Source organism: Schistocerca americana, chromosome 8 (assembly GCF_021461395.2).
Source record: "Schistocerca americana isolate TAMUIC-IGC-003095 chromosome 8, iqSchAmer2.1, whole genome shotgun sequence".
Taxonomy (NCBI): Eukaryota; Metazoa; Arthropoda; class Insecta; order Orthoptera; family Acrididae; genus Schistocerca; species Schistocerca americana.
Genome location: NC_060126.1, coordinates 361,701,058 through 361,713,742, shown reverse-complemented (window position 1 = coordinate 361,713,742; position 12,685 = coordinate 361,701,058). Strand labels below are relative to the sequence as shown.

Sequence of the window (12,685 nt, the reverse complement as noted above, 5' to 3'; positions counted from 1 at the left end):
GTCGTCTGCTAGGAGCAGGTGATGTTTGCTTCTCGTTTGGAGGGTAGCACAGGATGACCAAAATAGGATCCCCGTACCTGGACAGAGGGGTTTACCCCTTTAGCCTGAGGTTGGTTTGTCTGTCAGGTTGGTGGCGGAAACCTACCCCTCTGGTAGCTTCCGTTGCACCGGTAGTTAGCTGAAGGTCGGTGGAGAAAGGACTCCCTGCAGATAGCGGTTGGTGAGTACAGTTCGTAGCTCCTAGAGAGGGTTTCTGCCTTGCCGAGTTAATTTTATTTCGTGACGGCAAAATCATTCTGCTATTGCACTAGTAAAATTTCTTACATTTGTGCCTGGTTTAATGTCTAATTTCTGAACAGTTAACTCGTAATCAAGTTTACCACGTGCTGAAGTTCGGCCGTTCGTAAGCGGCAGGCGCTGATTCCATGTCGTGTATCTACTATACAAACCTTGCGAATCGGATAAACCTCTTTCCAAGCTAGTGCATGAGCATAATGGAGATAGGTATCTCTCTGAACTATTTCTGTCGTGGGTGCGTAGATGGAATGATTGAATTATTGTGTTCCATATCCCTTTTGTGTGTTTTTCCTTTTTTAATTGCGCTATTCTACAATTTTTTGTCGAATTGTGTAGTTAAATTTTTCATTCAGGCACCAGTCATGTGTATTCATAGGATGTGCATCAAATTCAGTAATGAAATAAATGTGCTACGTAAAAGATAAACTTTGCGTCCTTTATCTTTCTCATTGATGCCAGTTTTCAAATTAATTTTCTATTCCTTGATTTTCTTGAAAGTTAATCTGCTTGCTTGTGATGAACAAAATTGGGAGGAAAAATCAATTTAATTAAACAAGCTAATATACGACGTACAATGCTGTTCATCTTGTTAATGCCTTTAATAAAAATTGCAGTCTTATAAATAAATTCTTAATTTAATTGAACTAATAATTTCCAGTTCGGCCATTTCGTAATTGTTAGGAAGGGCATGGGCCGGTGGCGACTCTGTAATTTTTAAATTTATAATTGTCCTTTTGAGGTGGCTTAATCAGAAATTGCGCACAAGTCTTACACCTCCATTACTCTTGGTACGTAACGTATGTCGAGGCCTGGCTTGGATCCCTTTACAGTTCTACATACATACTTTACACTCTAACTATTTCTGAAGTGTAATGTCACAGACGTCTAGCTCCACCTACCAGCCCAAGTTCAAAGTTTGTTAACTCCCGCAGTGCGCCCTTAATCACGTCAGAAACGCTGTTACATGATTCATCTGACTAAAAATGACATTTTCTCCCACTGTCATTTTATACCTTGTGTGCGCAATAGTACTGCAATCTGTATAAGCCCATATTGCTATTCCACGACTTTTGACACTTCAGTGCAGCAGGAGGGCTTTCATCACAAGTACTTCAAAAGAGGTGTCCGCCGTCTGCACCTCTTCACTGCATACGCTGATGACCGAAACAGTGGATTCACATTTACCTGAACTTGTGGCCTCTACTGTGTGCTGTAGTAACTGGCAAAGGACTGACTCCCTTTGGAGTTCAGGATAGACGCGGCAAGTTTGTCGTGAAACGTCTCATATAAAACGTGCGACTGGAGCGACTAGCAGGGTAATATTCCGGAGCTGTGCGTGGGAGGGGTGGACGGGGCCGTGAGGCGCGCACGTGACGCCCGAGTGGAGCGCCCACTTTGGCGTCGCCGGGTGTGCCGGCCATAGCAGCCGTTAGCACCTCGCACTGCCCTCCGCTGCCAGCCGCCATAATAATTAGCTGCAGCCCGCACTATGGCGGGGCGTGGCCCACGACGAGAGGCCTCGCCGGGCAGATAAGGTCCGGCCGCCGCTGCCAGCGGCCCTGGCCTCCAGCACCGTTCTCCATCGCAGTGCACTTGCATGCCTCGTCACACCTACGTGTTACGACAGAGCGGCCAGTGGCTAGAACTAGGCTGACGATTGCTCGGCGTTCAAGTTGATAGCACCAACGATAAAAACAACATTAAACAAGAACAGAAAGAGCTGCGCAACACCTTCCGAGCCGACAGATACGACTATGAAACAATAAGAAGAGCTACTGCACTACTGGCCATTAAAAATTGTAGACCACGAAGATGACGTGCTACAGAAGCGAAATTTAACCGACAAGAAGAAAACGCTGTGATATGCAAATCATTAGCTTTTCAGATCATTCAAACAAGGTTGGCGCCGGTGCCGACACCTACAACGTACTGCAATCAGGATAGTTTCCAACCGATTCCTCATACACAAACAGCAGTTGACCGGCGTTGCCTGGTGAAACGTCGTTGTGATGCCTCGTGTAAGGAGGAGAAATGCGTACCATCACGTTTCCGACTTTGATAAAGGTCGGATTGTAGCCTATCGCGATGGCGGTTTATCGTATCGCGACAATCCAATGACTGTTAGCAGGATATGGAATCGGTGGGTTCAGGAGGGTAATACGGAACGCCATGCTCGATCCCAACGGCCTCGTATCACTAGCAGTCGAGATGACAGGCATCTTTTCCGCATGGCTGTAACGGATCGTGCAGCCACGTCTCGATCCCTGAGTCGACAGATGGGGACGTTTGCAAGACAACAAACGTCTGCACGAACAGTTCGACAACGTTTGCAGCAGCATGACCATGGCACTTGCAGCAGAGACCATGGCTGCGGTTACCCTTGACGCTGCACCACAGACAGGAGCGCCTGCTATGGTGAACTCAACGACGAACCTGGGTGTAGGAATGGCAAAACGTCATTTTTGCGGATGAATACAGGTTCTGTTTACAGCATCATGATGGTCGCATCCGTGTTTGGCGACATCGCGGTGAACGCACATTGGAAGCGTGTATTCGTCATCGCCATACTGGCGCATCACCCGGCGTGATGGTATGGGGTGCCATTGTTTACCCGTCTCGGTCACATCTTGTTCGCACTGACGGCACTTTAAGCAGTGGACGTTACATTTCAGATGTGTTATACGACCCGTGGCTCTACCCTTAATTCGATCTCTGCGAAACCGTACATTTCATCAGGACAATGCACGACCGCATGTTGCGGGTCCTGTAGTGGCCTTTCTGGATACAGAAAATGTTTGACTGCTGCCCTGGCCAACACATTCTCCAGATCTCTCACCAACTGAAAACGTCTGGTCAATGGTGGGCGAGCAACTGGCTCTTCACAATACGACGTCGGAGCGTTACTGCGCAACGACGGAGACGTATCAACCCTCAAGACCGCGGTAGACGAGTACTGTCGTGCTTCGGTGCTAAAATCAATGCCGATAAATGCACCTTTGTCAACATCGGAGGATTCGACGCAGTTTTTGTATCTTGGGCGAAGCGTGTCGAAACCCACACCACTCTGGGAATGATTATCGACAAATGCCCGCTAAAACTGAATGCAAAAAATTGGAAGCAGGTCACCAATAAAATGCAATGTGCCATCTATGAAAACAATTGGCGGTCCGTTGACATTCTCCAACGCATACGACTCCTCAGCATTCATATATTCACTAAAGCGTACTATTCGGCCCAAATATTTACAGTCCCCAAGATGCAGGCCAAACACGTGATGAAACTCTCTAATAAATTTATCTGGCAAGGGCTTCTGTTCAAAGTGAAATACCCCACGCTGACGTCTTCCAGATAGGCCGGCCGACTCAACATGCCTGACATTAACCGAAAGTGTACTGCTTTATATATTAAACGTATCACCCACTTGTTGGAAAAGGGACCTCTCAGCGTAACCAGTTGGCTCTTCTGAACCTTACAACCCACCGATATGCACCCACCCATTGATGTAGGTAAAATGCATTACAAACTACGACATGTGAAGCAGTTTTTTCTTGAAGTAAGCTATATTGATGGACATTATTTCACTCAGGATTTACCGACGACGCACCTCTTATTAAAGAGATGGACATCTCCAATACTGATGAACTGTGGTATTGCGTTGAAGCTACATGGGCAGCTGTACCTGTACACGCCATCCGAGCTCTGTTTGACTCAATGCCCAGGCGTGTCAAGGCAGTTATTACGGCCAGAGGTGGTTGTTCTGAGTACTGACTTCTCATGATCTATGCACCGAAACTTCGTGAAAATGTAAGCACATGTCAGTTATAGTATAATATATTTGTCCAATGAATACCCGTTTATCATCTGCATTTCTTCTTGGTGTTGCAATTTTAATGGTCAGTACTGTAAGTTCACTGGGAAGTCAGGTAAGGGAAATGAAGTAAATCAACAACTCCTGGTTGTACGCTAACTGTACGTCAAAGGTGCCACTGATCCAGTAGGCGAGGTACTTTACAGAGGAGGCATCACACCAGTTTTTCGGAGTGGCTGCAGGGCACTACGATTTGGTAGGGTCCGCTAAGGACGGCGGTAAAGGCACTCAAATGTGCAGGTGTATAGGAGATACAGTGTGAGGGCGATGGCGCCTACATTGGGAAAATCGGAAGGCCTGTTAAAACCAGTGTAGCAACACATTAACGCTATGTTCAGTTGGGGCAACACCACAGATCGGTGCTGGCAGAACACCGCCGCTTGAGCAGCCTGTCAAGTTTCAAAGAGTACGAATATTTGCAAGGCGGCCGTAAGATATGCACTCGAAAAATAAGAGACTTAGTTGATATCCTGAAGCATCCTGACGACTTCAATAGGGAAGACGGTTCCCGGCGCCACTTCTACGGCAGGTCGCGTGTAACTGCAGGGGAGGAACTTCAGCGGACTTAACACGACCGGCCTGGCAAACAGCGACACACAAGTGCCGACGTGTTTAAGCTGCTGACGGCAGGAAAACTCGGGCCACAGGGGTTTGTTGCTAATTCGTAACTGATCCTCAGTAGCCAGCAACCCACGCAACTCATAAATAGTCGGCTCCATATCCTTTCCTTTTCTCCTAATACCCACCAATGTTATTTCGGCTCAATAAAACTTTACAAAAATGACGTCGGTTGCCTGTGACACCGTCAAGAGAACGCTGTATTGATGCAACCACACCCTAGCTAATCCGCCTTTGCCCTGAGGAAAACCGTCGCAACTAGGCCGGAACGTTGTTACATTTTTTAAATATTTTAAGTATTTATAATATATTATACTTAAATATTTTGATGTATTTCATAACATGACGCGGCAAGATACCCTGTACGCTTGTAATGTGATGATGACAGAATTTTTTCACTTTCATATTTGATGCACTTCAGCGGAGTAAATACGGGCATCAGAAGCCAAATGCAAGTTATGAAAGGGGGTCCATTCCTTCTGCCCCTTTCCATTCACAGCTCAACAAACTTCGGCTGCACATCATCTCTCACAGCACGTTCTTGTCAGAGGTATGGCGATTTACCTTCGAGTTTTGCTTATTACGATATATCGACATTTATGTTATACTCGATCGCCTTTCAAATAATCCTGACCATACCCTTCTTCTATTCCTCGCATACTGTAAAAGTTATATAACACCTAAGGATATCCCGACGGTTGTGCATACGCCACATTAAGTCGAGATCAGCTCCACTGTCTTGCGCTCCAGACAGTTTCGATATTTATACTTCAAATGACGTTCTTATCATCAAAAACTGTGTTGGTAATACAAGAGAAAATTCTTGAGGGTGTCATAGAAAACTAAAGGGCTTCATTTTTAAAATTTTTGGCAGAGGCGGTAGATATCAACAAAGTTTGGTTTGCTCCGTATGTGTTTATATCTTACTTCATTCCTTAAATCCAAGTACTTTGTTGCGAATAAATGTGCCAATTGTTCAGTAAAAAATGTCATCCTAAGTCTAGTTACTTGTGTAGATCGTCGAAGTGCTTCTTTATTGGTTTTATTAGTTTGTTAGGAAATTTACTCTCGATGCCTGTGTCTCAAAGACGTTGGACGTTTATCGAATTACCCAGTCTGAGAGCAACGTTCCTAAGAGTTCTTATGCAGCTGCTACGTCAGTACTCTCGGATTTCAAGGCCTTAGGCACTGTACTGATTCGTTCGAGTACTTTATATTGGACAAGAAAGCTGTAGGACTCAATCGTGTTTTTAGGAGGTATTGCTGGATCCTGTTCGTTATATTTATTACCAGTAAGAATTATGTTCCTGAGATCCTTAAGAAAGTCAGTGAGTCTGTAAGCATATAAAAGGTGTTGCGTCTCAAGCTCAACGACTTCCGATTAGTGTCATAGCGTTACCTTCGAAGTACTGACGGAACAAGATTTTAAGTTCTATGTGACCAAAAATTCCGCAGATGTTCTCAATTGTTAAGAAATACTTGGCTGTTTCTCAATTAGTCCTTACAGCGCCTTGAAGGATTAAGTTTAAATTGTAGCTTGATGGTGTTTCGCATACCATTATATACGCCACTCACGATGAACGCTCCGTCATAACCTTGACCGCAACATTTACTTGCGTCTACGCACTGCCATACTAAAGATTCAATTAATTGGTTTTTGAGACGTAATGTGGACTGATCGTTGAGCTCGGTAAACGAAATAAACGATTCGCATATATTTACCACTGATGGATTTCCTGAGCCGTCTTTGATTGTTTTCACACAACTTAGGACTTCCCTTACGTGATCAATTTTGCTAACTTTTCCTTTCCATTTTAAATTCTCCAGTCTTTCCCTCATGCACCATGGGCTCCTTGCTCTCGGAGGTCCCTGAGCATTGTCCCACTTACTCAGCCTACTTACACTTTCCTGTTATCGTTGGATAGTCACCTTAATTATGAGGGGATTATTTTCCGCATGACCTCTAAAGAGTAAGCAACATGTCGCAACGTGAAGCAGAAACAATACAGGGGTCCGTGCAGCAGCCCACACCGTTGCTTAGCAACAGTTTGCGACGAGATGAATGGTGAGCAACACACACTTACCTTTCTCCAGCCATAAAATTCTCAAGAAAAATCTGGAATGCAGTAAGAGCACGGAGCAAGGATTCCATTTGGAAGGTAAGCCGTTAAAAAAGTCTGACATCTGCCGATCTGTAAAACCTAAAACACAAACGTTAAATGGAGTGCGTCTTTCGGTGGACGAATGACATACATTCTGACAGGCGTATATGTTTAAAGTGATTTGCTTTTGCAAATCAGTCAAAAAGGCTCGTTATTACAGCTTGTTCGGAGCAGAAACCAATTTTGTATAAACCTTGTACTTACAGGAAAATCGGAAAACAAAGGAATTTTCATTCTGCAACCAAGTTTCGGTGTCAATTGCACTTACGCATTCGCTTGTATAGGTAATGTTCGACAAATCGAGTGAATTACCATGGTGCCTTGAAACACACATTTTCCATGCGCATATAATAAAGTTATCCAGTTTTGTAAGAATCGAGTATATCACTATGGTGTCTTGAAACGCAGGTTTTTCAAGCACATATCAGAACAAACAATACAGTTTTGTAAGAATTTCTAACATATTTGCTGTTTATTGTTTGTAATTGTCAGAAAACTGATTTATATTTTAAACCAGATAGGTCTTAAATACTTAAGCTATTAACGGAATGAAATGCGATTTGAAATTGTTTATTCAGCTGACAAATAATTAAATTTACCATCTTTTTTCGACGCAGTTCGTATCGTCAATCCCAGTACAGTCCGCCAATATTTTCTTGGCTTCTCGAATCTCCTGTAAAAAGTAAAATCGTATGGTATGGTTGGCTGGCAGACCTGAAGGGCAGGTTCAGCCGCCTGATTGTAAAAATTTTGCCTATCGCTCGAGAAATGTGAAAGGTGTGTGTTAACTGTTTCTGGTACGTGATTCTAATGTGTGTGTGTGTGTGTGTGTGTGTGTGTGTGTGTGTGTGTGTGAGTAGTGTGTACATGCGTGCGCCCGCGCTTGTGTGTGTGTGTGTGTGTGTGTGTGTGTGTGTGTTTAGTGTGATGTGTTTGCGTTGGATGATGATGATGATGATGATGATGATGAGAGAATGGACAGGGTGAAAGTCGTAGCCTGTTCATCTCGATTAGCGCCAAGGAAACCGCCGAACGTCGGCCCCTGTGGCCGAGGGGTTCTAGGCGCTTCAGTCTGGAACCGCGCTGCTGCTATGGTCGCAGGTTCAAATCCTGCCTCGGGCATGGATGTGTGTGATGTCCTTAGATTAGTTAGGATTAGGTAGTTCTAAGTCTAGGGGACTGATGACCTCAGATGTTAAGTCCCATAGTGCTTAGAGCCATTTTAACCATTTGAAACCGTCGAGCTTAATGTCCTCATCCCCCGAACGGATCACCATTGTCACACGCTCCCACTACATGAAACACATTGGAGGGATTTGTAATTTAATCCAAGGCTTTGGCATTAAGTCTGGTGGTCAGGAACTTACCACCATCACCTTTCCTCCCCTTTTCAGGAAAGGTAAAGGGAAAGCTGCGTGGCGTATCCAGGCGGTTACCCATCCAAGTACCCGACACGCCGGACGTCGCTTAACGTCGATGACATGGCGGAAACCTGTATTTCTTTTCTTCTGTTTTTTTTTTCCATTTTGTACGTTATTGTTTTCGGCATTTGGTCTGGGTGGACGTTACATGACACCTCTTCATGTTCATCGTTGTGACAGAGAGCAGCCAGCCCTCTGACTGAACACGCTGAGCTACCGTGCCGGCATATATTCAAGGAGGCAACGCCGTTGGCCATCTCTCCAGTACTGGATCGGTAAACGCACTCGTAGCTGGTTCAAAATGGTTCAAGTGGCTCTGAGCACTATGGGACTTAACATCTGAGGTCATCAGTCCCCTAGAACTTAGAACTAGTTAAACCTAACTAACCTAAGGACATCACACATGTCCATGCCCGAGACAGGATTCGAACCTGCGACAGTAGCGGTCGCGCGGTTCCAGACTGTAGCACCTAGAACCGCTCGGCCACTCCGGCCGGCGCACTCGTAGCTGGTAACTAGCGATTGAACGATACTGCGCACAGTAAGATTGACATTCTGGGCGTCATTTCTTAATGCTCTATTTAATTTTAGTGGGAAATAATTAACAGTCGTAATTACTATTTATATATGACCTCTTACGTCGTTGTTTACCACTTGGTCTGACTCATCATGTAGTCCCGTTGACGATTATTTCATTAAGGGCACGACACAAGAGCGATAAGTCTCTGGTAATGCTGGCAGCGATATTGTTATGTTTACGTACTTAACATTATTAATTCAACTTTTTAAATTTACGTATTAGAAATATTTAGACGCTTTGACAAAAGCAATGAATAATTAAAGAGTTAACAAAAATGAAACATACAAATTACTAATTCACGAAAAATAATGATTTCTATTTCACTTACAAGAAGTCTTTCAATTTCCATATAAATGAAACTCGTCCATTGGTAGTAGGCCTATTCGTACCTGGATCTGCGTTGTGGATGGGTGTACAGCAATTTCTAATTCGGCGGACTAGGTCTTGATGAGCTATGTTGTTGTGCCTTGATGTTCATAGGATCTCGTCCGTTTGGTGTTGTTCAACGATTTGTTGGCTGCCGTAGTTGCTGAATTTGGCGCAGTTTTATTAAGGGTGTTTCTAATGCTATGATCAGGAAGTAGATAAAAATTTCATATTTTCTTTCTTCTTGTTGGTCCCGTAGATAAGTTGGAAATTGTAATTTTTTCCTGTTTCGCAGGTGGAAGATGGTGTGTGCTGTGCGAGTGACGACCCGGTCGCTGTCATAGACCCAGCCACAAAAGAGCGATTTATCAAGCAATTTCAACCAGTACTTCCAACGCCACACTGTCGGTAAGTTCTGTCATGTTGAGTGACTGTAGCAATTGATCTGACTATGTCGACTAACACTAGGAAACTCGGAATTAGCTGACTGATAAATCTGATTAATCTTCTCCTCTCTATTTTATTTTTTCCTTTCCCTTTATCTCTTTCTTCCTTCGGGATCCAGGAGGCTCCTTATTCTCGGGGATCCCAGAGCACTTCCCTTATTCGCCTCACATACCTGCACCCCTGACACACTTAACAGTTACACATTTGCGAACGCAACTTTTTTCTGCCAACTTCGAATCTCTGTTATTCACCATCTTTGGCATTATCAGTTGATCTGGAGGTATTCAGTTCGAGACAAATGAAATAAACACTTGATACTTCATGATGGGTCGGATGAAGGTAGCCAAATACCAAGCCCACAAGAATGTTATCACTGCGTTTTCTGAACGCTGACTAACAATATGATATTGCGCTATACATTTAGAGGGCAAATCTCAGGGAAGGGTACCGGTTGTGTTTGATCATCGACTGCTGAAGCCTGTGCGATTCATTTTTTTCCGTACAGTTTAGGTAAAAATAGGTTACTGACGTCCCACTGTCAAATAACCGATGCTCTGACACAAACTAGGTCGTCTATCGCCGTCTAAGGCTCTGCGCAGAGGCGTGACATCCGTTCGTCAGACACTTGTGATTTACACGTGTGGAATCGTTGACCCTATGATATGGGTCCTAGACATTACTGAGTTGGTAAAACTGAAAAAGTGTGTAGTCTCCAATGTGCTGTGCTCCATCCGTCCGAAAACGACTGTTCAGATATCGTGTCTACAGACCTACCCAGCCATAACACAATTTTTAAATTTCTTTTCATTTTCTTACTTTAATCACGCATGAGGGAAGACTCACGATTTTGTCATTTACCTTCTACACACATCAAAAAAAGTTTTGCATCACCTCAGTTCCGAGAGTTCCGCAACCTGCACAGAAAATTGGAATAGAGATCAACAGAAACATCATTTCACCCTTTTTATTGCTCATGAAAACCACACATTGCATGTTGTACCACGATACAGCGAGACCTTCAGAGGTGGGGGTCCAGATTTCAGCACACACCGGTACCTCTAACACCCAGTAGCACATCCTCTTGCATTGATGCATGCCTGTATTCGTCGTGGCATGCTATCCACAAGTTCATCAAGGCGATGTTGGTCCAGACTGTCCCACTCCTCAACGGCGATTCAGAATACATCCCTCAGAGTGGTTGGTGGGTCATGTCATCTATAAACAGCCCTTTTCAATCTATCCTCGATAACGTTTATGCCTGGAGAACATGCTGGCCACTCAAGTCGAGTGATGTCGTTATCCTGAAGGAAGCCATTCACAAGATGTGCACGGTGGAGATGCGAATTGTCGTCCATGAAAACGAATGCTTCGCCAATATGGTGTCGATACGGCTGCACTATAGGTCGGAGGATGGCATTCACGTATCGTACAGCCGTTACGGCGCTTTGTATGACCACCAGCGGCGTGCGTCGGCCCAACATAATGCCACCCTAAAACAGCAGGGAGCCTCTACCTTGCTGCACTCGCTGGACAGTGTGTCTAAGGCATTCAGCCTGACCGGGTTGTGTCCAGACACGGCTCCGACGATTGTCTGGTTGAAGGCTTATGCAACAGTCATCGGGGAAGAGAATGTGATGCCAATCCTGAGCAGTCCTTTCGGCATGTTGTTGGGACCATCTGTACAGCGGTGCATGGTGTCGTGATTGGGAAAATGGACCTCGCCATGGACGTCGGGAGTGAAGTTGCGCATCATGTAGCCTATTGAGCACAATTTGAGTCGTAACACTACGTCCTATGGCTTCTCGGAAAGCATTATTCAGCATTGTGGCGTTGCTGTCAGGGTTCCTCTGAACCATAATCAGTAGGTAGCGGTCATCCACTGCAGTAATTACCCTTGGGCGGCCTGAGCGAGGCCTTCATCGAGAGTTCATGACTCTCTGTATCTCCTCCATGTCCGAAAAACATCGCTTTGGTTCACTCCGAGACGCCTGAACACTTCCCTTGTTGAGAGCTCTTCCATACACAAAGTAGCAATGCGGGCCCAATCAAACCGAGGTATTGACCGTCTAGGCATGGTTGAACTACAGACAACACGAGCCGTATGCCTTGTTCCTGGTCGAATGACTGGAATTGATCGGCTGTCGGACCCCCTCTGTCTAATATACACTGCTCATGCATGGATGTTAACATCTTTCTGCGGGCTTAATAACTTATCTGAACAGTCAAGAGGAACTGTGTCTGCGACTAGATACTCATAGTCAACGTGTATCTTCAGGAGTTCTGGGAACTGGGGTGATGCAAAACTTTTTTCGATGTGTGTACAAAACCTATAGAAGACGATTTGCAGTGATTAACATAAATATATTGTAATATTTTAGGTAGAAATTAATGATTTACTACCAACAATGTATATTTTTAAAATAAAGAATAAAAGAATTACATAAACACAGTAGTCACAATAAATGCTGCATATTGCTTTATTGTCAATATTCGACGTAATAGGAAACAAAACTGATTTTCTTCTGTCGGTTGCAGTCATTATAAAACAAAAATAAAGAAGATAAAAACAATTTCACTTTATAAACTCAAACAAAAAGCTAAAACCAAACCCTACAAACGATTACACTGCAAACGCTACACTTTTTCTCACTGTTGTTTTGCATGAACCAGTTGCCTCTCCTCGTAATTGGAAACACTTATGATTGCTATTAGCCATATTTCTTACCAAATTGTACAGAGAAGCCTGTGAGATTTTGGTCCATTTCTCCATAGCAGCCTGTATGATGCCCGCAAAGTTCTCTGGCCGGTTAGGAAAATTTTGACCCGACGTAAGCATTCTCAGCGCAGCTGAAATCTGGAGATTATGCAGTCAGTGATTCTATGCTCAACTAGGATGGTGTTAACAAGATTGTGACGATATGGGTTT

At 44.3% G+C, this 12,685-nt stretch overlaps 1 long non-coding RNA gene across 1 annotated transcript in view; it reads left to right on the top strand.

The window, feature by feature from the left end:
- The window catches only part of LOC124545385, a 393,572-nt gene that overhangs the window by 182,276 nt on the left and 198,611 nt on the right, over positions 1 to 12,685 (top strand). Inside the window, exon 2 of the long non-coding RNA XR_006967614.1 lies at positions 9,608 to 9,720. This is a non-coding gene — a long non-coding RNA (uncharacterized LOC124545385). The remainder of the gene's footprint in view (positions 1 to 9,607; positions 9,721 to 12,685) is intronic.